At 40.8% G+C, this 27,755-nt stretch overlaps 1 long non-coding RNA gene across 1 annotated transcript in view; it reads left to right on the forward strand.

Moving 5' to 3' along the window:
- The first annotated feature begins 18,136 nt into the window (after positions 1-18,136).
- Positions 18,137-27,755, forward strand: part of LOC144226998 (uncharacterized) — a 31,188-nt gene continuing 21,569 nt past the window's right edge. The window contains exon 1 of the long non-coding RNA XR_013333806.1: positions 18,137-18,301. This is a non-coding gene — a long non-coding RNA (uncharacterized LOC144226998). The remainder of the gene's footprint in view (positions 18,302-27,755) is intronic.

Here is a 27,755-nt window from a genome sequence, read left to right on the forward strand (position 1 = left end):
ATCTCTAAAGTTTATTTATTTAGAGGTAGGGGAGAGGGAGAGAGGGAATCCCAAGCAGGCTCTGCAGTGTCAGTGCAGAGCCTGCCATGGGGCTGGATCGCACAAATCATGATATCATGACCTAAGCCGGAATCAAGAGCTGAACACTCAACCGACTGAACCACCCACCTAGGTGCCCCTCAGCCTCCTCATGTCTAAATGGGAGAGTTAAACTAGATTTGGGATTGTCTAGACTCTTCCACAGGGGCTGGGCCGGGGGCTGGGCCAGGAGAGCCCAGGTATTCAGAGCCCTGCCCTGTTAACTCCCCCCAACTGACAACTCTTTCCCTCAGGAAGTATCAGTGATACCAATGAATATTAAATCTCATATTAATCATATTGCCAGGCTGGTTCCTTTCATTGTCACTTCCTTTCTCCTCCTCTGTGTGCTTAGAATATTCCTTCTTGATTTAGAGGACTATGATTCTTTGAGTGAACTATTTTATTATTATTTTTGAATTTATTTCTGAGAGAGAGAGAGAGAGAGAGAGAGAGCGTGAGCAGGGGAGAGTCAGAGAGAGAGGGAGACACAGAATCTGAAACAGGCTCCAGGCTCTGAGCTGGCTGTCAGCACAGAGCCCGACGCAGGGCTCGAACCCACGAACCGCGAGATCATGACTTGAGCCGAAGTAGGACACTCAACCAAGTGAGCCACCCAGGTGCCCCACTTTCAGTGAACTTTCATGTTTGTGCTTTCTCGATGGTCAAGAGGCCAGGCTTCCTGCTGAAAATGGCTGGCCTGCGTGTTGGTGGAAGTCGTGCCCCCTGGTAGACAGCAATTAGAACGGCCAACAGTGCCATCCCCAGCCTTGATTTTTCCATTTGACAAAATGGACCTGGGATGGAATGGCATCAAATCGGCAGTTCTTGAGAAAGGTTTAGGACTTGAACTTGGGTCCCACCACCAGACCTTATCTTAAAACACTAAACTGTGATGTAAGCAGATTTACAAATGGTGTCTTGCGATCACTTTAGGAGCAAGAGGTTGGACAGAACTCCAGGCCACATACCTGGGGATAATACTCCAGGTTACACAGGTTTGAAAGCTGTTCTACTGTCATATACCAAGACTTCTGCTCATTTGGTAATCAAAGGCAGTGATGATGCTCCTTTTCTTAACTGGAACTGAGTCTCTCACCTCTGGACTTCTGAAGCTTTTTAATGACATAACTCCTATCACACACCACCCTGTAAGGCATTAGCATACACATCTTCATCTTCCCGTTAGCTCGTCCCATTTACAAGCTCATGTTATATCTTTGCTCCTCCCACATACGCTAGGCAGACATTTAGTGTTGGCAAGTGAATGGTTCAATGAATCATAATTAGCCAAAGGGATACCTCATTGTACACAACTAAGGAATTTAAAATGCAATTCACAAACACTACCCCCTTTATAATTCCTTACCCCAGGAAAGGAACAAACACAGTTAAAAGCTGATGGAACAATGCTTGCCAAAAAGAGGTGTGGACACAATGAACTTGGTGTTCACCCAAAGTGGTCAGTGTAAAAATGTTTCTCTTTCCCAGGCCTTGCCAGTCCAAGCTTGTGAAGCGTTACTTATTCTAGGCATAAAATAAACTTCAGTTATGTTAGGCACACATTCAGGGGAAAGACAACATTATCACTGAGTTTTAAATGGGTTAAGACTCGGATCATTATCTAAAAAGGCCTTTGGAGGGCTGCATTGCCAAAATTTGTAACACACATTCCTAGAGCGAGGCCCCACCTTATCCACTTGTGCAATAATGTTACTAAGTTAACCACCCAAAACAAATTTTTAAGAGCACTCTTAAGAAATATTTCAATTTGAAGAGTCAGTGACTAACTCAGTTAAAGAAAAAGGAGTATAAAATTTATTCAAATAGTTGTATCTTAGAACATTTACAGAGGTACTTTACCATCTCGATTAAAAATAAAATTTAAACCTACAAACAGAAGAAAATATCATGGACAGACCCATAAAAATGTTCATGCCCTTTCGTTTAGAAATCTTGGGAATTATTTGATGAAAGCAAAAAGCTATATGCACAGATCCGTCAGTAACCTTTCTCAAAATGTCACTCTCTTTAGGAACCCTTTCCTGATGCTCCAGGTGGACACCCTGCTTCCTCTGGAACCCCAGGAATTGCCGGCACCTGTCCCCCAGCACCCGGGTCCCTTTTACTGAGTCTCATCTGCTTCTGAACAACCAACTTCTTGCAGCCACAATCTGCATTACAAGAATCTTTCTAATCTTTCTAATCACCCAGTACAGTGCATCCCTATCAGAGGGGTTTAGTTTATGGGAGAGGTGCTTGTATGCAATCAGAGTCCTTTATGGAATGGAATTCCACCTTAGAATTCCTCCAAACAAATAATGAATCTAATACCATGACAGCTAAATAAATGGACAATGAATACTACATCATGTTATATTGTCCTTCAGTAAGAAAATAAAACTTTCTCCCCTTTTCTTATTCCTCAAAAGAAGTAAGTGCTACCAACAGATCACTAATAGCTTAAGTGTACTTTTTCAATAAAATTGTTTCCAAATAAATTAGTTGTTAAGATACGTATATACATATGTATATTTTAAAGCTATGAGCACAAAGATGTTCATTGTGGGGTTGTTCACACAAATGAAGGGCTAGAAACGATCTAAATTTTCAACAAGCAGGGTAATTTAGTAAAATATGGTCCATGAACATCACCATCCCTTATCTCGACACTGAAATTATGGTTATGGAGCATAGGCAGAAGCATGGCAAGAAGTCTGATATTGAACTTGAGAAAGAGCAGACTGTAGAACGGCACATACTCTATGATGAACAACACGTGGCCACACGAAGTTCTAGAAAACAAGATGCAGGAATTGTAAAGAAGAAAAAAAAGAAAATTGGCCATTTTTTCTTTTACTTGCTGTTTTCTATTATGTGGTTCCTTTTAAAAATAATAAAACTAGACAAAAACGAAGGGAGAACTCATAAGAGAGAAATAAGTAATGGCTAATTAATACACGATACATGTCGGGAAAAAGAGGTCCCAGGTTGGTAGACACTTCTATTCCTTATTCGGGTCTTGGTTTGGCTCTAGTAGAACCCTGCCTGGGGGTAGGTATCTAGAACATGACAATATGTAGAAAGACGTTTATTAAAAAACCCTCAATTTAACCCTTTTAGCTCTTAAAAACTACCCAAAGTGGTTTTATTTGCTGGAAAATAGCATGTGGTGTCCAGCTAAATCTAAAATCCATTGTGAACTCTACCAAGGGGTCAGTGTAGACCCAAGTAGCTGGGCGGAGGGATGCACGGGCCACTCTGTGCTGCGTGGGTTCTGATTTCTCCGGGCCTCGGAGAGATGAAGGGGGCAGACAAGACCTCAGCTCATAAATCGTTCGCATTGAGTTTTAGGGTCAGTTGAGCTTTTAATACTGGCTGTTCCAAGTTAGACCTGAGGAAGACGAGGAGGAGAGGGAGGAGGGGGAGGGGGAAGGGGGAAGGAGGGGGGAAGAGAGGAGGGGGAGGAGGAGGAGGTCAGGGGAGGAGCACAGGGCTCCCCAGCCTCTCTCTCCAGAGGAGCAGGAATACCGTTTTCTGCAGAAGTTCGCCTCCTTTAGAACGAAGTCCCGGAGAGTCCGGCACAGCCAGGCTCCCGCCCTGGGCGCCCCGGGGCCTCAGGCNCTCCTCAGCACCTCGGAAAGCCCCCGTAATCTGCTCCGACTGATCAAATTTGACCTTTTTGTAGCCCACTTTATTCCAAGCACAGCCCTCGCTTAAATCTCTCTTTATTAACACCGTCCTCCTTAGCTTTCTTTGGGAACAAACACAGATCAAGCCTGAAGCCTCCAGACTTGAGCAGCAATCATTTACAGATTACGGCAAGCTGCATGCAGCCGCCGCCTGTCTCTCGCAGATTTGGTGCTTTCATATTCCTAGTCAGAAGACTGCTTAGCTCTCTTTCTGCCCCCCTCCCCGTTTTCTGGTGTGTGTGTGTGTGTGTGTGTGTGTGTGTGTTGGCGTNGGGACACTAAGCATCAGGCTTAGAGTTTCCCTCGGAGGCTGTAACTACATGACTGTTAGGATTTGTTGTTGTTTTTAATAATTTGGAACCGGGCTGCTTAACAAGCTAGAATTTACTGTGCGTTTTCTGGCACTGATTTTGCTACACCACTTTTTTTTCCCTCCCCGCCTTGTTCGTCTGTCTTGTCTTCTTTCTTTCTTGTGTTTGTAAATAACAAGGGTGGAGGGAATGGAAGATAGAGGATCTCTCTGAACATGAAGGGGAAAGGGTGTGGGCTTTTCTCCTGCAAGTTGTAGATCTTTTGTCCTTTATTTAGAACATCCTTCCAATAATCATCCGAGATCATGCATAGCAGATGTTAAAAGCAACTCGTGTACTAAGAACACGATTATTTTCCTCCGGCATCTCCAGCCCTCCTCTCCGTGCTGATGTAGATTCTTCGTGAGTGTACGGATTCCTTCTTTCCCTAAGCACTGCCTCTTAAGCATGGTTCTGCTTTCCCCAGGGTTCTAGCTAAAGCTCTTCCAGCTGTCCTCACAGGTTTCTGGAGTTAGAAGACCTTCAGATCATCTGGGACAGGGAGTTCCAAACCAGTGTCTCTCCAGCAGTGTCTCTCCGGCCACTAAGATTTTCCTCAAAGCTGCGTGCCACGTGAGCCTTACTTGATATTCTCTCTGTATCAGATTTCTCTTTTTTCTTACACTTGTTTTAAAAGGAATTTTCAAGATCATTACCCTAAATGGAAAATCAGCTTCACTGGTCTAATAAAACAATTTCCCCCGGACACGTAAAACAGCAAGAGGCCCTCATCTGGGTCTTTTTTTCTCTTGGTTGAAAAGAGAGTTTAACAGGCATTAGGGGGGTAAGGATACACTTACACCAACCAGGACTTGCCCCACAGGGAAGAGTAAAGATTCAGAGAGAACATGGTACAATTCAGTATTTTTTGTGATGACCTTATTACCGAAAATCGTCAGCCAAGAGGAAAGGTTCCATTCCAGCGTCTTGCCTCGAGGCAGAGCCTATCAAGAAAGAGAAGATCTCTATTCCTTCCACAGTCTCCACAAGGAAAGAGGGTGGGAACAGCTCTGGAAGCATGCTGCTTGTATAGTCAGGAAGTTCTAGTCAACTGCAGATGTTCCTCTCTGCCCTTTAAATCCGTTCCCCACTTCTCTTTTCTCTAAGGACCCCATCCTCAAAACATTCAGCAGATGCTCAGCTGACATGAGCTTTTCTTCTATAGTTACATACACTTACGTTAGTGGCTGTGCATGACTCTCTTCACAAGTACAACCATCTTTATGCTAAAATTAAAAAGAAGCTCATATCTTTCGCCAAAATCCTTGCCTCTTTGGGGCTTCCTGCTTCTTCCTGGGCTGTATCGTTATACATAACATTATTCGTATTATACACATCATTATTACATAGGGTAATAACATGTAAACATATACATAACACTTCTAATCCCCAAGGACTTCACCAAATGTGGATGATAATAGCATTTGTGCAGAGTGTACCTCCAAATGGTTCTGAATGCTTAATTAATAAAATGTTTCTCCCTTTAGAAAGTTAGCAAGAGAAAAACAAAAGATTATAATGAAATCGTTTCTGTGACTACAATGACATCATCCTCATATCATTAACCCACCACACCCCTGAATTCAGATCTGGGGAAAGAAGAGAAAGGAGTCCTTAACTCTTGGAGTTCAGGGTTAATGGGTGAAAGGGGGAGGGACTTGGCTTCCAATCAAAGAATAAAGGACAAAAGCTTGTTCATAAATTATGAAATAATGTTTTCAAGCTTAGTCCTTTCAGAAGCTTTTTAAAGGCAGTAGACACTTTCCTTGGCATTAAATCTGGCACCAAGGTCAAGTAGAGAAAGACATAAAAGTTTACTACTAGGTAGAAGGAACTGTTCTAATTTCTTTAGGAGTATTAACTCGTTCAGTCCTCATAACTAACTTGTTAGTGAGGTAAATTAGCAGCAGCACCCTCTTTTTGTTAATACTCAGGAAGACACTTGGGCACGGGGAAAGTGAGCAAATGGTCTGAGCTCACAGGGCTGGTCACCTATAGGGGGAGGTGTGGGATCTAGAAGGCATGCCTTTGGAACAACTACCACAGGCATGCCCTCCCCCCAGAGAGGAATATTCCAGCAGAGAGCATCTGCTGGACAGTGGGAGACTAGGGCTGGGCTCAGGTTAGGGATGGGTAAGAGGTGGTGTTTGAATTCATGCTTTTACTCCTGGGATCCCTAGACAGACCCTAGCTTTCAGGAGGACACACTTTAAAATCCACTTCCTGGAAGTATTTGTTGATGAGGGAGATGAAGGGTCTTTTTAAGGTTGCATTCAGTCCAAAACAGACTGAATATTTTGCTCTTCTCTTTCTTAATGTTGAGGACCAAGTGTTTTCTTACATACCCTCCAGAGTAATGGCAGATTCCTTTCCCCTGTGCGCCAGGGACTACGTTCCTGATTCTGAACAGCTGCCCATCAAATGGATCCTTCCTACTACGAAAAAGCCTATCAGAATGATTTGTTCACCCCCACCAGTGAGGGTACTCACTAAAAACAAACTGACAAAAGTACTGCCCTATTCAAAATTGGGCCAACTATTCACCTATAACTCAGGAAAAGCACTAATAAAATTTCTGTACATAAAACATAAAGGTTAAGCTTAGCCTTGAGAAAACATGGGCCAAAAAATATAATCTTCCTCCATGTCACTGTATGAACTACAAGATTTAATTTTACTTGTGATCTTTTTCTCATATTTTGATAAGTTTATGCCTTTAAAAAATCAGATTATTTTGTCGTTTGGTTATAATGGCTCATCAATGGTTGGCTGTTTGGAATGGTCCCTATGTGTTAAAGGATTCAATCCACATAAAGCAGTGTTCATTAATTGTCCTACAATTACCAGCAAAAGACTCATCATGCTCCCATTCATATAACTGATTTTCTCCTATTCATATAACTAATCTCCTCTTTCCAGGTATAGAAACCAACACCCACATCCAAACAAAAAGCAACCCAGGTCTACTCGGGCCATATAGCTTCTCACATGGCTATGGTCAATGTCACGGGGGCCAAGCAGGATGCACCTGCAGGTGTGAATTAGCCAAAGAAGAACAGAAAACAGTCCTTCTCCATCAGCTGGATGTTAGACTGGCTCTTGAACAGAGGTTTGGAAAGCAGGTATGATGCCTCAGGAAATTTTTCTCACGTAAAATGTCTAGCTTCCTGAGAAGTTAAAAAGTACAAATAATAATAATAAAAACAGTTTTGCTAAGGGAAAAAGTATACATTTTTATGTCCTCTTTTTCATTCTGTTTGTGTCTTGATTCCTAGGAATATGATTATCCTAAATAATGTTTTTTGTTCTTTTAGAAAGTCTCACTTCACACTTATTTGTTCCTAATTCTGTTACTTGCTGATAAAGAGTCTTTCTCCTTCTACTCGTGCCAAATTTTTCTTTTAATTTTTTGCCAGCTCCTAACTTCTCAGGTGGGTAAGGTCCCTCTCTCCCTATAAGAAACTGAAATGACTCATTGGAGATGCATGCACTCAATTTCTGTAACAGAAACTTTCCTGGTCTTGCCGATGTGCCAGAGTTTTAAAGTTGGCGGGTGGAATGAGTTCAACTCCAAGTGCTTGCTCTTGACCCTGGAAATAGGATCCACCTTTGCGTGCTTTTCATAGCAAACCTCAGTGTGGCAGTCATGGTGGTCAGGGGTTGCCAGAGAAAATATAGCACATTCTGTTAAAATTGAAACAGAAAAGAGGAAATTTTTAGTGTTAAGTATGCCCCCTTCCCCAGTACCGCGTGGGACATACCTAGAATTAAAAAAAAATGCTTTTCTTCCCCCCTGGATGCCAACTTTAGCTATGCGTCCTGTGTTTTTATTTCTTGCATCTGGCAGCCCAATGCTACATGCACTTTTAAATAAAAATAGCAAGATCACAGTGATTATTATTTTTCATTTGTGGCTGTCTGTAAAGGCACACTGATGTCATTCAGTAAGGCATCAACATGCATGTATTTAAATGCTCTTAGAGCTTTTCTATTGTATTAGTTGTTATAAGTCAAACATAAAAAGCCACATTTGAGATTGCTTTTTCCACGAAGCCAGGATATGATTAAAGTATGCTTGTATCTTATTAGATATTGGATATCAATATTGGGAATTAGGAAATGCCACACAGACTTCTTGCCTTATGACAGGCTAGTGGAATGCATTTTTAACTGTTGGTAATATCAATATGCTCAGATGGACTGAAGCTGACGTTTTGTAAATTGGGCAGCGTGTCTATATCGTATTTATTTTATACGGAGTGACTTGGCGGTTAACGCAGCTGCTGTGTTTTGTTTTGCACCGTGCACCAGCTCCCGCTGTACGAAATCTGTACCTGAATAGTTAACCATTAATCTTCAGTTACATAAAATGTGTATGGTGCATGTCCTCGCGTTAATGATGTCCATGGAGACAAACTTCCAAAGATGGTCGGTTTTTCGCCGTCGTCTTCTTTTTTTTAAATAAATGAATCTAACTCGAATGGAATTTCAAGCCCTTCCATGTTTAGCTCGCAACACCTGGTGCAGAGAAGAGCCTATGAACAGAGATGCGTGTATTGGTGCTACATCCAGGACTTGACAATTGCCACTATGGGACACTAAGAAAAAAATGCCTTTTTTTTTTTTTTTTTAATTCTAAAGGATCCCTGAAGAGATAGCTCCAAAACCTGCTAAGGTTAGGGAAAGGCCAAATGTGGTATTCGGGGTCTACATACGTACTGCATATTTTCTACTGAGGCAAAGGCCCTTCTAACAATTGGGAAGGAATGCTTTTTGCATTTGGAGTGGTAGTCAGCTGAACAGGAGGGCAAAATGGATTAAAGCTGGGGGGAGGGGAGAGTGGGGTGTTTGCCAGGCATATTTTACAAGTGAGAAAGGAAGAGAGAAGAGACTCACACCCAGCCTGCTGCTTTTCATGCCATGCAAAGGAAGCACAGGCCAAATGTGATACATACAGTGGGAAAAAAGAAAATTCAAGCTTTAACTCCTGTATCGCCATGGAAGACGAGATTTTCAAAGCTGTGTAATGTCCCTCTTTGAATTTCCAGTCCGCTTTTGTTAGGATTCACGGCTTACAGCAACAGGGACAAAGGAATGCCCAGAAGAAGGATGTATTGTTCAGACAGTCCCCGGATCCCAGGCCAGGGAAAAAAACCTGCAACACTGATCTTATAATCTTGTTTTGTTTTTCTTTAAATGGCAGGATCAGAATGCTCTGGTGTTTGTGTGCTTAAAGACAGGCCTCCTCATCGGTTTTTAAAAGGGAAATCTGAGTTTTAGAGAAAAGTCAAACACAACTGCCAAGTTTTTCCAGTCAATGAAACAATGTCAACATCTGCTCCTGGAGAAGGACGCCTAACCAGGAATATTGACCTTGAATCGCGAAGAGGAAAAGAGAAGCCTTCCATTATTATCCCTGAAGCAAAACCCAGCAGACCTAGGTGGAATTAGGTGTGCAGCAAATTCACTTGAAGATACAGCTTTAAATACTTCATAACTTGTTAATTTGATTCAGAGTGGCTACCACCACAACAAAAATGTATTGAATGATGTCTGATTGCAGGAAGTGTTTATTTGGCAATCATGCCATCACCATGCCAAAGCAGGTGCCCATTTGTCTACTGGGCAAGGTAGTGCTCTCTCCACTGGTGAAGAACCATGTTTCCTTTTCTTTTTTCTTTTTTCCAGTGCATTGGAGGCCAAAACTTTTGTAAAATATGATAAAATTGAATTACTTGAAAAAATAAACACAGCAGAGTCACACGAAGCATAAATCCCATTGTTAAATTATTGAATTAGTAGACATAAAATTATTCTATAAAAACGCTCTGTGTGTTTAAACTGTTACTCTTTTTTTTAACATTTATTTAATATTGAGAAACAGAGAGAGACAGAGCATGAGCATGGGAGGGGCAGCGAGAGAGGGAGACACAGAATCTGAAGCAGGCTCCAGGCTCTTAGCTGTCCGCACAGATCCTGACGCGGGGCCCGAACTATTGAACTGTGAGATCAAGACCTGAGCTGGAGTCTGACACTTAACCGCTTAACCGACTGAGGCACGCAGGCACCCCATTAGTTTTAATTATTATAAACTTTGTTTACACTTTGTTATGATCTACAACCTGCATTGCTTGGTCTTTCACACTCTGAGGAGTACTGATGAAAAGTATTCTTCAGGGGCACCTGGGTGGCTCAGTCGGTGAAGCGTCCGACTTCGGCTCAGGTCATGGTTTCATGGTTTGTGGGTTCGAGCCCCGCGTGGGACTCTGTGCTCACAGCTCAGAGCCTGGAACCTGCTTCAGATTCTGTATCTCCCCCTCTCTCTCTGCCCCTCCCCCGATCATGCTCTGTGTCTCTCTCTCTCAAAAATAAATAAACATTAAACAATTTTTAAAAAAAGGAAAGTATTCTACAATTATTTTAAAAAATTTAGATACTTTTAAAGAATAGTTTTAGAGTCTGTGTTAAATGAAGCCCTGTATGATCTAACGTGAGTAGAAACTATATCCATTTATATTGTGAATGAAATGAAAAAAAAATACACCAACGTCTTCCAGTAAAAAAAATTAAAACTGAAAATCAATTAACTTAATAGCCAATTGATGCCCAAGTTTCCTAAAGTCACCATTTTCTGAGAAATTTTTAAATCACTTATAATCACATTAATGCTTTAAGAACAGGGACTCGAGTTCACTGAAGATAATTCTTTGTTGACTGGCAAGTTTGGAAATTACTAACTGCCTGTGACACAGCTCCAAGTGGTTTCTCTAATTCCTATTTTATTCTTCATTAGAGAGAGGAAAACAAAACACAGCTGCCAGTTTGCCACAATTTAAGATATCTCAATATATGAAAATCCAAATGTACTTCCCCAAAGATCATTTAGATTACAACATATTCTGAGAGGTTCCTTAGTATATTTAATTTCCTCTAGTGTACCTAAGCATTTATTTAGATCACTAAACAACTGAGACACAGTTATAAGTAGAAGGACCTAGAAGTGAAAATTAGAGAAACACTGTATTGATTTCACAAACCCATAGCACTTCCCATGTACCAGACACTGTTCTAAAGTTACTAACTTTACTGTTACTGTATAAAAACACAGTTACAAAAATTAACTCCCGAAATCCTCTTAACAACCTATGGGGCAGACTCTTATCTTCATCTTTCAGGTGAAGAAACTAAGGCAGAGAAGATAACTGATCATAGTGTGAGTAGGTGGCAGAGGTAAGATTTGAAACTCACTGGTCTGGCTTTCAAGTCACTCTCTGTACATAGTGGGTATCTCGTAACTGACCATCAGAAAGAAGGGTAAAGCTGTTTTAAGACATGAATAAATTTAACTGGACAATTAATAAGCATGGTGATTTCAGTAAGACTTCCCCATGGACAGATCTGATTCATAAATCAATGCAGAAAGCACAAAACATAGGATTATTCTTAGAGCTCTGAAGATTCACTGATCGCCCATTCACCTCCATTTAAAAACCACTTCTCTCAATGTCCTTTCTGACTATTACTATAACGATAGCAATATAATGACCATGTGGTCACCTTCATACTCTGCTTTGTCAACATCCATCTCTAACTGGTCCCACATAGGAGAAAATAACTCCTGCTTCAACCCTCATGTATATCTTTATACTCTACCAGAAAAAAAAATGTACCCTTAAAATCTCTATCAGAATCCAGAAATAGAAGTTAAAATATGATGAGATACTCTTTTTTACTCATCAAATTTATAAACATCTTTAAATGATTATATGTGATGGCAGAATGAGGTACAATTAAATGGGCCCATTCATATATGGCTGCTGAATGTTTAAACCACTCTCAAGAAAGCCATTTGATAAGAAGTGCTAAAAATACTTTTAAAAAACATTCTCACTACTTGACTCACAAATTTCACTCCTAGAAGTTTTTATTTTTAAGATTCATGTAGAGGGATAGTCACTGCAATACTAATGATATTAATGAAATATTAGAGGCAACCTAAATTTAAGGTACATTAAAACTATATATGCATATAATGTTAGAACTACAAAATGGGATATTATGAAGCCATTAAAACCATGCTTTGGTAGATGACCAACTTTCAAAATAAGTGAAAAATGCAGGGCATAGCATGTTATATAGAACATACTATCGATGCTTTGTAAACTCGATGGCCAGCAGTGTACAGAGATATCACAGTGAGGAAAGGCATTGAGGAAGATGGCCAGTGAAAACCAACTATCTTTTTCCATTTTTTTTCTGGAATATTCGTCTTTTTGATCTAGCTTTCTCTTTTACAATTATGTATCCTCTTCCTCCTACTGTCCATATTTCTTTTTCCCAGTCTTATTGAAGACCAGACACAGAAAAATCTATCAATACTGTAAAAACATGTAATTACTGGCAATGGAAATTCAGCAATATTGACAAACAACGTGCAGCAGGAGGGTGTTTGTCTGGCCAGAGAGCTGAGCCTCTGAGGACAGAAGTCCTGTACAATCTGTTCTTGCACTTTCTTCAAGGATGACAGAAATCTTATTTTTTAAGGTGTATTCTGACTTTAGTTGTTGACCTAAGATTTTGCACACACACACACACACACACACACACACACACACAAACACACACACACACTGAGAGACTTCCCAGTGACTTCCTACATCCACACTTACGTGCATGAATGCAAAAACACCTGGAAAGAAACCTACAAAGATATACTTACCAGCACAGTTTCAGAGAACATTGGGTATATTCAGGGTGGTATGGCTATGGGCAACTAGCATAATTTCATTTTCTTTTTTTACACCTTTTCTATTTTCTAAGTTTTCTCCATGTGTTTCTTTTTTTATAATCAGAGAACCATGACCTCTTGTATTATTTTATCTATTTAGTAATTCCTTTCAGGGATCTAGAATAGTTTTTTAAAAAATACGTGGTCCTATTTTGAAGTTTGTCTCTGATCTTATATTTCTACATACGTCCGCACATCTATGTGGTTATAGATCATGCTCTTATTTATGAAATCATTACTTCTAAGCCATCAGAAGCTTCTTTGAAAAACAGGGGTCTAAAACCTTGTCTCATTTTTTACTCCTTTGTAGTACTCATTTTCTGCCTAAATTCAGCTGCGTTTTTCTTTTCTCCTTTAAATCACATCTAACCTTTTCAATTATAGCTAGGTGATGTTAAGCAATTTTCTAATCTAGTGGTAGAGACCAGGATTTGGGCAGTTCGCTAGCCAAAGTGCATTTTGCTATTTAAATTATCAGGACATTCCATAGCTGTTTGGAGAGGCATGGCTTTTGGAACAAAAAAGAAAGCTTTAAGGTTTATGTGAGCACAGCCACCTCCCTCACACACATGCTTCTCTGGATAGTCACCTTAACAAAAGGGGATTAAAAAAGGAAAAAGGAATGTAGCCAACGAGTACTCAATCTAGGAAAGAAGAATGTAAAAGGCTCAGCCGATTGAGGGTTATGATAAAATAACTGGCGAAAACTACAAAGCCCTCTCTTTATGTAGGGACAAAGCATGCTTTTCACAAAGCTCAAAACAAATTAATTACAGAATTACTGCTGCACACATACAGTAATCTTTATTCACCTTCCCCTGTGGGGGTCTCATGCTTAAGGGGCGAGGCTTCTTGGAAACAAGNCTGAGAGACTTCCCAGTGACTTCCTACATCCACACTTACGTGCATGAATGCAAAAACACCTGGAAAGAAACCTACAAAGATATACTTACCAGCACAGTTTCAGAGAACATTGGGTATATTCAGGGTGGTATGGCTATGGGCAACTAGCATAATTTCATTTTCTTTTTTTACACCTTTTCTATTTTCTAAGTTTTCTCCATGTGTTTCTTTTTTTATAATCAGAGAACCATGACCTCTTGTATTATTTTATCTATTTAGTAATTCCTTTCAGGGATCTAGAATAGTTTTTTAAAAAATAAGAGGTCCTATTTTGAAGTTTGTCTCTGATCTTATATTTCTACATACGTCCGCACATCTATGTGGTTATAGATCATGCTCTTATTTATGAAATCATTACTTCTAAGCCATCAGAAGCTTCTTTGAAAAACAGGGGTCTAAAACCTTGTCTCATTTTTTACTCCTTTGTAGTACTCATTTTCTGCCTAAATTCAGCTGCGTTTTTCTTTTCTCCTTTAAATCACATCTAACCTTTTCAATTATAGCTAGGTGATGTTAAGCAATTTTCTAATCTAGTGGTAGAGACCAGGATTTGGGCAGTTCGCTAGCCAAAGTGCATTTTGCTATTTAAATTATCAGGACATTCCATAGCTGTTTGGAGAGGCATGGCTTTTGGAACAAAAAAGAAAGCTTTAAGGTTTATGTGAGCACAGCCACCTCCCTCACACACATGCTTCTCTGGATAGTCACCTTAACAAAAGGGGATTAAAAAAGGAAAAAGGAATGTAGCCAACGAGTACTCAATCTAGGAAAGAAGAATGTAAAAGGCTCAGCCGATTGAGGGTTATGATAAAATAACTGGCGAAAACTACAAAGCCCTCTCTTTATGTAGGGACAAAGCATGCTTTTCACAAAGCTCAAAACAAATTAATTACAGAATTACTGCTGCACACATACAGTAATCTTTATTCACCTTCCCCTGCGGGGGTCTCATGCTTAAGGGGCGAGGCTTCTTGGAAACAAGCTTGTTTGACCATTTCTCTTGTTGACAGAGCTTGTATTTTATAAAAATTGGGAAAACAGAGAGAAAAATCTGGATTTCATTTTTAACTAGACATTGTTTTTCTAATCCCTCTATTTTACAGAAAGCATATTGTGTTTTTAAAAGTATTAAATGAAGAGAAAATGAAAATTGTTCATATTATTATAGAATAAAAACAAGGGTATCTTAGCCATTAGGCTGACATTATTGGATCAGGAAATAGAGAAATTCATTTTCAAAGAAAGGCTTGATAGAACCTTTAAAATGAGGTGCGTGCATGTGTGTGTGTGTGTGTGTGAGAGAGAGAGAGAGAGAGAGAGAGAGAGAGAGAGAGANGAGAGAGAGAGAGAGATCAGACCTTAAGGGCTTTCTTTCCACTGAAGCATTAAAAAGTGAGAATTCTGATTTCTTGTTGACAACATTTAAATGAACGTGTCAGCTGATAATTACAAATGTGAGGGGAAACTTTCTATAACTGAATATTTAACATACATTGAAGTTATAACACAAACCACATAATGTGATTCTTGCCCCATTTTGTCCACGCTTTTTCTCTACACAGTAGACATCTCAAATCAGTCACATTAGAACTTGAAAATAGTTTTCTGAGATGATGAGTTCTCTATGAAAAAGGGGGTAGATTACTCTATGGCCTTTCCTTTAATGTCTGTGTGTGTGATTTAATAACATAATCCTTATAGGCACTATGAGATCAAAAAGAGTAGCAGGTTAGTATTTTCTATAGGGGCAGAGGGTACAGAGGGGTTAAATTCACTATGTCTATGATTTTCACTTTGCTTAATAGGAAAATGCTTCTTGTTCCTAAAGCACTTTTGACCTCCTGTGATCTCCTGAAAATAAGATTAGGCCATTTATTTCCTGTTAATTTGATTTCCATTCTTTGAGTTGAGTCACAGAGTATAGAAAACTTGTCAGAGCAGATTGAGAAATATAGAAACACTTTAAGGGTATTTGCTCTGTAACATCCTTTTAAAAGAATTAACCTTTTACAGAAAGTTTTTTTTTTCTTTTTCCAGATGAATCACAAGCTGTGACTGACGACTTCTCATCATCCAGACCTAAGTTTTATGAATGGCCAACATGCTTTTGTGATGTGCTAGCCTAGGGTCATTTATCTCACCTTTTCAAAACACCCAACAAGACCAGAAATCCATAAGTTGATTTATTTCTGAGGAAATGTTTATTTCTGAGAACACGTGATATGGGTCAAGCACTTTATATGCATCATTTCTTTTAACTGCTTACATAAATACTATGAGGTATGTATTCCTATCACCCCTGTTTCACAAATGAACAAGTCCAAGGTAGCACAGCCATTAAATGGCGGAGCCTAGTTCTGGCTCCCTTGTGGCTGAGTCGAGAACCTATGCTTGACCAATGGTTCTCAATCTTGGCTTGGAGTTTTATTTTATTTATTTATGTATTTATTTGGTAATGTTTTATTTATTTTTTGAGAGAGAGAGAGAGAGCAGGAGCAGGGGAGGATCAGAGAGAGAGGGAGACACAGAATCCGAAGACAGGTTCCAGGCTCCGAGCTGTCAGCACAGAGCACAACTTGGGGCTTGAACCCACGAACCGTGAGCCTAAAGCCGAAGCCAGATGCTCAACTAACTGAGCCACCCAGGCGCCCCTGGAGTTTTAAAATCTCAATGTGCGGGAGACACCCACCAGATGCAGGGTGAAATGGAATCTCTGGGGGCAGCATCCCCCAGGCATCAGTATTTCTAAGAACTCAGAGTTGATGCAAATGTGCAGTGTGGGGTGATACCCCTGTATTACAGGGACTTCTTTATCTATCACCTCAGAGAATCAAGACAAGGATTGGCTGGAATTCAAACTTGAGCCAAGTACATAGGAAGGTTTTATGAATCATCATTTTACATTTGAGAGTCACCCTTCATAATGGTTTAGGTATGCAAACACAGTGGAATTTGGCTTGAAAAAGTTAAAATTATATAACTAAGCACTTTCAATTTCTTCTATAAGTATTCATGGATCCAAGCCTGCCCATATGGAATCAGGCAGTAGAGGTGAGGTTATGTGGAGGACGGGTACCCACACATCAGACTCCTGTACAGGTGATGTGGGTCCAAGTATGTCTGGCTAAATATCTCAAGGCACCTAAACCCCGAAAACGTCAAAGGCAGCAAGTCTGAGATCATGACCTCTCGTTCTTATTTTGCTTGAGAACAGCCCCTGCTGGAAACTGAATAGATTCTTGCTCAGAACTTCAGCTACGGGACATCTCAGGTCTTCCAGAAATAATAATGTATTAGTCGCCTGGGGTGGCCATAACAAAAGACCACAAACGGAGTAGCTTAAATAGCCAACACATATTGTCTCACAGTTCTGGACGCTAGTCTGAGATCAAAGTGTCCTCGAAGTTGGTTCCTTCTGAGGGCAGTGAGGCCTGTTCTAGGCTTTTCCCCAACTTCTGGTAGCCTCAGGCATTTCTTGGCTTATAGATGACTGTCTTCTTTCTTTATGTGTCTCTGCCTCTGTGTTCAAATTCCCCCTTTTCATAAGGATATAGTTATATTGGATTAGGGGTCCACCTCATGACCTCATCTTTTTTTTTTCAAATTTTTTACTGTTTATTTATTTTTGAGAGACAGAGCATGAGCAGGGGAGACAGAATCCAAATTAGGCTCCAGGCTCTGAGCTGTCAGCACAGATCCCGAAGTAGGGCTTGAACCCACAAATCGTGAGATCATGACATGAGCAGAAGTCAGATGCTTAACTGACTAAGCCACCCAGGTGCCCCTCATGACCTCACCTGAACTTGATCAGCTACAGAGGCCTTATATCCACAGGTACTGGGTGTCAGGACACATTCAGGAGGACATACTTCAGCCTGCAACAAATACTGTCTGCCAGCTGAAAGAAATGATCACTCACTGGAAATTGTGAAAGTCCCCAATGAGAGGAAATTTCTTAACTTTCTGAAAGAAGATATGAACTATACCTTGAATGTGTATGACATTTTAAAGCTTAGAAAACATACTCTTAAACACTCTAACTCATGTCCCTCACAGAGGCCCTTTACATTTACTAAATAAATGTAAAATCAGAAAGTTCAGTTAAACACTTTGGGGCCACACAACTAATAAGGCCAGTGTGTGTGTGTGTGTGTGTGTGTGTAGGGGTCTATGTTTGAAGTTCAGTCACCCAACCCCCTAATCTACTGTTCCCCCCAAATAAATTAGGGTCCAGCCTGACTCATCACAGACCATGAAGCAGGATGGCTAGGAACCCCAACTGACAGAGTTGATGTCACAAAGAGCCTAAATGGTCTGATCTTGAGAAGGCAAAGGAAGCTAAACCTTATTTTCCCTCTGGGAGCAGAATATTCAAGATGAGACACTGAGGGGGAAAAAGGAAAGTGAATGCTACTACTTTATGGGCTTCCCATAAATAATGGCCATTATGGGGACAAGGGGGACAAGGACACTGAAGACTCACTCTTTTGGTAAGTGGGTTCATTTTCATAAAATGCTTTCTTTGATGGAATTGCTTGATTTCTTAGTGTTTCTGTGCTGACTCAGAAGAGCAGAATGTTTTATCAACAAGGCATGTTGCTTCTTAAAGCATGCTGAGCCCCCAGTGGAATGGTTACTTAGAGTCTTTAATAACCTCAACTTAATACCCATTGACAAATTAAACTAATCAGAGTTGTGTTGATGTGTAAGATTCTAGATAATGGTGTCATGCATAGAAACCCTTGCATATACCGGCGGCAACAGATGTTGGAGATCCTTGGCTTTTGAAGTGTTCCCTCTGTCAGCAAGCCACTTCTTAAATCAGGAAGGGAAGAGATTTCTGGAGTAACTGATCTATACTGCCAATCTGGCAACACAGAGAAGCACTGGTTATCTCTCCTCTTAATAAAAATGCCCAGAGTAAGTGCTTCAGGAATCTTTTATTCTTATTCTTGACAGATATCCATACGTACAGAATTTGGGTAGGACTGGGGAGCTCCACAAAAATGGCTATTTGGCTGTTGTATGAAAACAAAACAAAATAAACGACAAACAAAAAAGCCAGAGGATTTCAATCACATCAGTATATGTCCAAAGATATGATGTACAAGGCACTTTCCCCAAAGGAAGTATGCTTATCCCTATTGAGAAAAACAAAACAAAGCAAAACAAAACAGAAGCACAAACCTTTTAGTATCAGAAATATCAGGACTAATCAGGCACCGAGTGTCAGAACCCACCTCTTTCTACCTCTCTTCCCATTTTATCTGTAATCAGATTCACTCTCATCCTCTGTAACTTCCAATAATGACCACACTTTTCACCAGGAATCCACCAATATAGGCCTTTGAGCGGGACATCATAGACTGGAAAGTTGTCAGTTTTCTTAAATATCATTCAGGCCAATGACCATTTTACAGAAAAAAACATTTTTAATATAGAGGGAGAGCTTAGATCAGTGATTCTCAACCCTGACTGCACTTTAGAATCTCTTGGGGAAGCATTTAGAAATACCAGTGCCTGGATCTCACCCCAGAATATTTAAATTCAAAGATATGGAAATGAGGCCAGGCACACTTGCTTAAAAAATCTCAGATGAATCTGATGATGATTGAAGTGTAGGAACCACTGGGCTAGACAGCCCTGAATGTTCGGTTTGTAGCAGCAGAGCTGGGACCAGTGCTTGCTAACAGACAGCTTCACACTGGCATGCTCCAAGCTGAAGCAAGGAGAAGAAAGACAGGAGAAGGAGGAAGAAAAGAGGAAATGAGAAGGAGAAGGAAGGAGAGACTGGAGGTTTTGTAAATGTGGAATGGAAGGGGCCAAAGAAAAAAAGAGCCTGATGCTTCTCAGGTCAGGCCCTGGCCTGAATAAAGATTTTACATTTGCAAAGTCCATGGCGCTATGTTCTTCTTCCAGTGGCCAATAGATTGCAGTTACTTAGGTGAGTATGTTGGAAAAGACCATGGCAGAGAAAATAGGGCAAAACCAGCCTAAACATGGCTAGTTCCTAAGTATCAAGTCCATTTTTTTACTTTCAACCTTAGCACTATTCTACGATGTGGGAGAATCAACACACAGAACAGTTTGTGAAACCACAATACGAATGCAAGTTGCAGAGATGACACAACATAGATAGGTGAAAAAAGGGTGAAGGAAGAGTGACTCACTCTCTCCCAAATGCACACTACCCTGTTATCTTTCCAAATGCCTCTTCCCAGCGTCTGCACTCAGTGAACCTCTTTGATACATCTTTGTATGCACTTTTTGTGCACTTTTTGTGTTGACCCTCTGTGAAAGTAGTATGTATCCAAATAATAAATGCATGAAATCATCAGCCAGGCCTGATGCAGGATCCAACTGGTTATCAAGACCTGTTGTCTACCTTCACATCTAAGCACAAATGTCATCTCCTCCGTGAAGCCTTCCTGGACTCCCAGCAAGGATTTTAGTTGTTCTCTTCAGGGTTCCCATTGTCCCATAAATGTATCTCCACTAGAATCCACTGCTCCATAGTTACTTGCCTCCTTGTCTCTCTCCCCAGCAGACTGAGATTCTCAGAGTTCTTTTTTTTATGTTTTATTTACTTTTGAGAGAGAGAGATAGAGATAGCATGAGCAAGGGAGGGTCAGAGAGGGAGACACAGAATCCAAAGACAGGCTCCAGGCTCTGAGCTAGCCGTCAGCACAGAGCCCGATGTGGGGCTCAAACCCATGAACTATGAGATCATGACCTGAGTTGAAGTTGGACGCTTAACCGACTGAGCCACCCAGACACCCCTCAGAGTTCTTAATTGTGGCTTATCTTGGTACTAAAACATGTATTCACTAATTTATTCTTCTCACATATATTTACTGATGACCATTATTAACCAAACTCTGTGCTCTGGGCAAAGCATGGTATGGTCTAGTTAGAGAGATCAACAAATAAATAGGTGGATACTATTCAGAATATTAAGTGGAATATATTTCAGTTCATAACTCAGATGTGGAAGAAATAGGTCCTTATTTTTTTTTAACTCAGCTTTACTTTTTTAAGTTCCTGTGTCACCAGGGTAGCTCAGCTCTCAGTTAATTTATAAATTCTCTCCCTTTTCCTAGCTTTGGTCTATGTTCTGGGAGCTTACAATTTACTAAGGTTTTGGAGGCAGGAGGCTCACCTGATACTTAAGGATCTGTGCAGGCATGTGTTTATTTGGACATCCATGCAGAAAGGCAACAAGACATCTCACATTCTTACCTACCTGAGATGGTTTCCTCTTTCAGATCATTGCATTTGCTTAAGATTCCTGTTGAACCTTCCCTGGGAACTTAACCTCATCAGTCACCATGCCCAAGAGGGTAGGATAGATCCTCCATGCCTCAATACCCTTGTCCCCTTTCTGGACTTATAAACTCAATCATAGTTTTGCTGCTACTACGCTGGGCTCTTTCAAACAAATGGGGTCAGTGTCCCTTTCTCCTGGACCCAGCTGTGCCAATAACTACTCTAACCATGAAGAAGATTTTTGGTGGTGGTCTAAATAAAGAGGGGGATGTCTGCTTTTCTACTTCACTCAAAAACATGGTCTATGATGCTATGAAAGGAGCATATGAGAGGAGAAAACTGGGGTCAGAGGTGGGGGTTGAGTTTGATGAATTATTGCAAGAGGTGATTACAGGCTGAGAGCTGAAGTTGTCAAAGAGAAAAGAGGTGTAACCCAAAGACTGGTGTTCAGGAAGACAGAAGAGCTTTGAGGGAAGTGAGAGAAGACATGGCCAAGAGACTGCCAGTAGTTGTTATGGTTGGGTCATGGACTTTGAGGCAAGGAGTGATAATCAGTTTGGAGTAGAGTAGGCAGCAACCAAATCATGAAGGGTTATGAAGTCATGCTTAGTTCATCCTCCAGGCAAAGGGGGCTGGGGTAGAGTGCCACTCACAGATTTTAAGTAGGAGATTGTGTGACTGATTTGCACTTTAGAAATATCATCCTGAGTGAAGTTGAGAGAAGCAACACCTGAGGGAGTTATAAGAGTTATGAAACATGGCATTGACACAGGCAGGAATGATAAAGGGTCAACTCAGGGCAGTTGTAGTGGGCATAGAGTGGGCATAATGGAAAGATGCTATGAAAGGAGAATCAGATTGAACTGAGCCAATCATCAGGTGTTGAGGGTGATGGAGAGACAGTACTCAGATGTGACGTTTCTGACTCTAGCTTGAGCAACTTGTTAGATGGGGTGCTATTCTACACTAAGGAAGTGTAGAAGGAGGCGCTGTTTTGGAGAAATGCTTATGAATTCAGTTTGGGATACAGTGAATTTGTACTACCTGGGCACATCCAGGTGAGAATGCAAAAGGGCCAAATGGACATATGGGACCAGAACCTGGGAAAGAGATATGGGATAGAGCTAAAACTTGGGTATCATTATCACAGAAATGTATTTGAAGTCTGTGCAGTAGAAGATATTTTCTTGGTTGAGTGTATGAAGTAAGGAGGAATTAGGGCCTGGAGCACAGTACTGAATAGCAACCATTAAGAGTAAATGGAAAAGAGAATTCCACAAAAGACACTGAGAAGTCAAGAAGAGACTGAGAATAAAATTCCAGAGAGAGGGTGTCATGGAACTTAAAGAAGAGAGGACTTTAAGGAAGAAGAGACAGGGTTATTGGGCCAAATGCCATGGAGGAGAAAGAAAGAGAATGGGGTGACCTTTGCCAGATTATTGTCAGAAGAACAATGGAAACAGAGCCTTAGGTCAAGGAGTCAATGGGGTAAAAAGAAGTAAGTCAGTATTAGATCTCTGAAGTCCCTGCTTAAAACCCCTCATTGGTCTCCCATCACACTTAGGATAAAACCTGAACTCCTCTGCAGGATATAAAAGGCCCCCACGATCCATTCCTTGCCCATCTCTAGGACTGCATTGTCCCTACTTTCTCCTTTGCCCACTCCTAGACCTGCAGGGCCCCCTTTCTGCCCTTCACACACACCAAGCTCATTCCTTTTCGAGGGCCTTTGCATTTGCTCCCGCTTTGTTCAAATGCTCTCCCCTAGGTACTTTCAGGCTTGTCTCCATAATATTTCAGGTCTTAACTCAAAAGTCACCTCACACTAAGAGCCCTACCCTGAGCAACCTAGACAGTACCTCACCACTACACATTTACTGCCCCCCCTTTATGACACAATCCTATTTTAGCTTCTTCATGATGTGTATCAGTTCTCCACATTTGCATATTCATTTATTTGTCTATATTTATTCCTTGTTTCTTTCCATGAGATGTATATTCCTTGAAGTCAGGGACTCCATCTACTGTGTTTGAAATTATACTTCCAACACCTAAAACAGTGCTAAGTGTTCAATGACTATTTCTTGGGTGACTGGAAGTGTTAGCAACACAGAAAGAAAATTCTTTTAAAAAGTTACTGGGCAAACTAGATCATTTTCTCATACCATACACAAAAATAAACTCAAAATGGATAAAGGACCTGAACGTGAGACAGGAAACCATCAAAACCCTAGAGGAGAAAGCAAGAAACAACCTCCTTGACCTCCACTGCAGCAATTTCTTACCTGACACATCCCCAAAAGCAAAAGAATCAAGAGCAAAAATGAACTATTGCAACCTCATCAAGATTAAAATCTTCTGCAAGGCAAAGGAAACAATACATAAAACTAATAGGCAACTGACGGAATGGGAAAAGATAGTTGCAAATGACATATCAGATAAAGGGTTAATATCCAAAATCTATAAGAAACTCACCAAACTCCACACCTGAAAAACAAACAACCCAGTGAAGAAATGGGCAGAAGATAGAAACAGACACTTCTCCAAAGAGGACATCCAGATGGCCAACAGACATATGAAAGGATGCTCAGTGTTCCTCCTCATCAGGGAAATACAAATCAAAACCACACTGAGATACCACCTCACGCCAGTCAGAGTGGCTAAATGAGCAAATCAGAGGACTCTAGATGCTGGCGAGGATGTGGCGAAATGGGCACCCTCCTACACTGTTGGTGGGAATGTAAACTGGTACAGCCCCTCTGGAAACCAGTGTGGAGTTTCCTCAAAAAATGAACACTAGAACTCCCCTAGGACCCAGCAATAGAACTGCTAGGAATTTACCCAAGGGATACAGGAGTGCTGATGCATAGGGGCACATGTACCCCAATGTTCATAGTGGCAATCTCAACAATAGCCAAAACATGGAAAGAGCCTAAGTGTCCATCAACAGACGAATGGGTCAAGAAGATGTGGTTTATCTATACCATGGAATACTACATGGCAATGAGAAAGAATGAAATCTGGCCATGTGTAGCAACATGGATGGACCTTGAAGGTGTTATGCTGAGCGAAATAAGTCAGGCAGAGAAGGGCAGCTACCATATGTTTGCATGTATAGGAGGATTAGGAACTTAACGGACGACCATGGGGGAGAAGAAGGGGAGAAATAGTGGGAGAGAGAGAGGGAGGCAAACCATGAGAGACTTTTGTATGGTGAGAAGAAACTGAGGACTGATGGGTGTGGGGGGGGGAGGGGGGAGATGGGCATGGAGGAGGGCACTTGTGGGGATGAGCACTGGGTATTATATGGAAACCAACTTGACAATAAACTACTTGTAAAAAAAATAAAAAAAAATAAAATTACTGGGCAGGATCTTGGGAAGATAGCAGAGTAGGAGAATTCTGAGCTCACCATGTCTCATGTTTACAACTAGATCACATCCACATCCAGTCAATAAACTGGAGAGTGATCTGAAGACTGGTGAACAAACTCCACAACCACATATAGAGAAGAGCTGCATCTGGGAGGTTAGGAAAGTCAGAAAGGAGGAAGGGGCTGCATGCAGGAGGGAGGGTGCTGCGTGCATGGAGCAGGCAGAGAAACGGGCCTTCCCACCAGGAAGCTCACATGGGGAAGACTAATAATCCCCATTATGTTTGGCTTCAAAAACCAGAGGGGCTGATTTCTACAAGTTTATACAATCAGGTGGACTTGGAGCCTGGAACTTTCAAAGTCAGCTGACACAGCACTAGGTGAGCATGGAAGGCAAATGATAGCTGGGTTGTGGCCCTAAAGAGACAGCAGCCTGCACAGAGGGGGAACCTAAAAAGGTGAGTTTACAACAATGCTGGGAACAAATAGGAGACAGACTTGTTCGTATTGGTTTCGGAGGATGTTGGGGGACTTTTCTGAAAATGAATGAGCTGGTGGGTGCCATTTTCCTCCCCTGACTCCCAGCATTAACACAGAGCTACCTGAGGGAGGCAGGGCTGCACAGACACTTGCTACCTAACCTGTTAGCAGCGCACCACACACACACAGCTTCTCCTGAGGACTTGCCCACTCCAAGCCTGCCAACTTCAGCCCAGGGCTGGGAAGTTTTTTTTAAAGCCATTCATGCACCCACTCAACCACCAGGTGTGCAGCTGCTGCCATGCACTGCACCCAGCCTCATGCCCCCCACTGCGCTGGCATGCAGCCCCCAGTAGCTACAGTGTCTCCAGGGAGGTGGCATAGGACTAGTGGCCCAGCGTAAATTCTGCTAACACCACCATCAGCTCCCAACTTTCCCGTGGGCATGCCCCCTCAGAGCCGGCCTGCTTGGGTCCCACTAGCACCACCGACAGCAAGCACAGCCCACAACAGGCAGAGTCAGTGCAGATGACTGCACTGAAAGGAAAAGTGACTCACACACAACAGCAGGGCACATACAACACACACAGGATGTGCTCCTGAGGTGCCAGGCTCTGGTGAACAGGGGACACTGCACTGCAGGGCGCCTCTTCCACATAAAGTCACTATGTTCAAGAGCAGAAGACACAGCTGACTTTCTTAACATGGAGAAATAGACACAGAATGAGGAGACAGAAAAATTTACCCCTAATCTAAGAACAGGATAAGGCAACAGCCAGAAATCTAAATGACACAGATAAAGTAACATGCTTGAAACAGAATTTAAACAGATATAAGAAACATGCCTGATAGAGATTTTTGAAAATGATCCTAAAGATACTCGCCTGACTTGAGAAAACAGTGGAAGCCATGAGAGTGACCTTTACACAGAGATGAAAAATAACATAGTGGAGATAAAGGGCACAATAAATGAAATAAAAAACAAAGTTCATGAGATGAACAGCAGGATGGAAGCATAGGAACAAATTAGCAATCTAGCAGACAGAGCAACGGAACGTTAGCAGAACAAAAGAGAGAAAAGAGATATGAAAAACAAGAACAGACTTAGAAAACTCAGTGATTCCATCAACAGAATAATTTTCTTATTTGAGATCCCAGAAGAAGAGGAGAGAAAAAGGGGGTGTGCACACTTTTATTTGAAGAAATAATAGATGAAAACTTCCCTAATCTGTAGAAGTAAACAGATAGCCATATCCAGGAGGCACAGGGGACTCGCCCCCCAAAAAACAATAGTAGACCAACACCAAGACATATTTTCATTATATTTGAAAAAAGTCATGATAAGGAAAAACATTTTAAAACAAGAAAAAAAAAAAAAAAAGCAGTTATTAACTTACAAGGGAAAACCCATAAGGATAGCAGGAGACTTTTCAACAGAAACATCCCACGCCGAAAGGGAGTAGCATGATATATTCAAAGTGCTGAATGAGAAAAATCTCCAGCCAAGAATACTCTATCCAGCAAAGTTTTCAGTCAGAATAGAAGTAGAGATAGTTTTCCAGACAAACAAAAACTAAAGGAGTTTATGACCATTAAACCAGTCCTGTAAGAAATAGTAAAAGCAACTCTTGGAGTGGAAAAGAGAGACTAAAAGTGACAGTATAGAGGTAGAAAACACAAAAGCGATAAAATTGAATATTTCTATTAAAAAAAGTCAAGAAACTCACAAAAAAGGATATAACAACCTATATCTAAAACGTGAGGAGGAGAGAAGAATGGGTTCAAACTTAAATGACCATCAACTTAATAGATAATAGACTGTTATATATAGCAGAGGTTATATACAAACATAATGGTAAACATATATCTAAAATCACTAATAAATATGCAAAGAATAAGGATAAATAATTCCAAATATATCACTAAAGAAAATCAAAACATGAAAGATAAGATTGACCGATGAATGGATAACGAAGATATGATACACACACACACGCACACACAGTTGAATACTACTGAGCAATCAAAAAGAATGAAATATTGCCATTTGCAACAAGATTGATGGAAGTAGAGTGTATTATGATAAGTGAAATAAGTAAGTCAGACAAAAACAAATATCACATGATTTCACTCATATGTGGAATTTAAGAAACAAAACAGATGAGCATGGGGGAAGGAAAGAAAAAATAAGATAAAAACAGAGAGGGAGGGAAACCATAAGAGACTCTTAAATACAGAGAACAAACTGAGGGTTGCTGGAGGGGTGTTGGGTAGGGGGATGGGCTAGATGGAGGATGAGCATTAAGGAAGGCACTTGTTGGGATGAGCACTAGGTGTTATATGTAAGTGATGAATTACTAAATTCTATTTTGAAATCATTATTACACTATATGTTGACTACCTTGGATTTAAATTTAAAAAATATTTAATACAAAAAAAAGACAAATGAGAAAGAATCAGAGAAAATCTTCAGAAACAACCACAAAACAAGTAATAAAATGGCAAGACATATCTATCAAATGATTATTTTAAATGTAAATGGACTAAACACTCCAATTAAAGACAGAAGGTGACAGAATGGATAAAAAATAAGACCTACATATATGCTTACTAAAAGAAACCCATTTTAGACCCAGACATCTGCAGATTGAAAGTGAAGGGATGGAGAAACATCTACCACACCTATGATGCAAATGGATGTCCAAAGAAAGTGGGAGTAGCAATACTTATGTTGGACAAAATAGACTTTAAAACAAAGACTGTAACAAGAGACACAGATGGACAGTAGATAATAATAAACAGGACAATCCAACAAGAAGATATAA

This window comes from Crocuta crocuta, unplaced genomic scaffold (genome assembly GCF_008692635.1).
Source record: "Crocuta crocuta isolate KB4526 unplaced genomic scaffold, BGI_CrCroc_1.0 scaffold32, whole genome shotgun sequence".
NCBI classification, from domain to species: domain Eukaryota; kingdom Metazoa; phylum Chordata; class Mammalia; order Carnivora; family Hyaenidae; genus Crocuta; species Crocuta crocuta.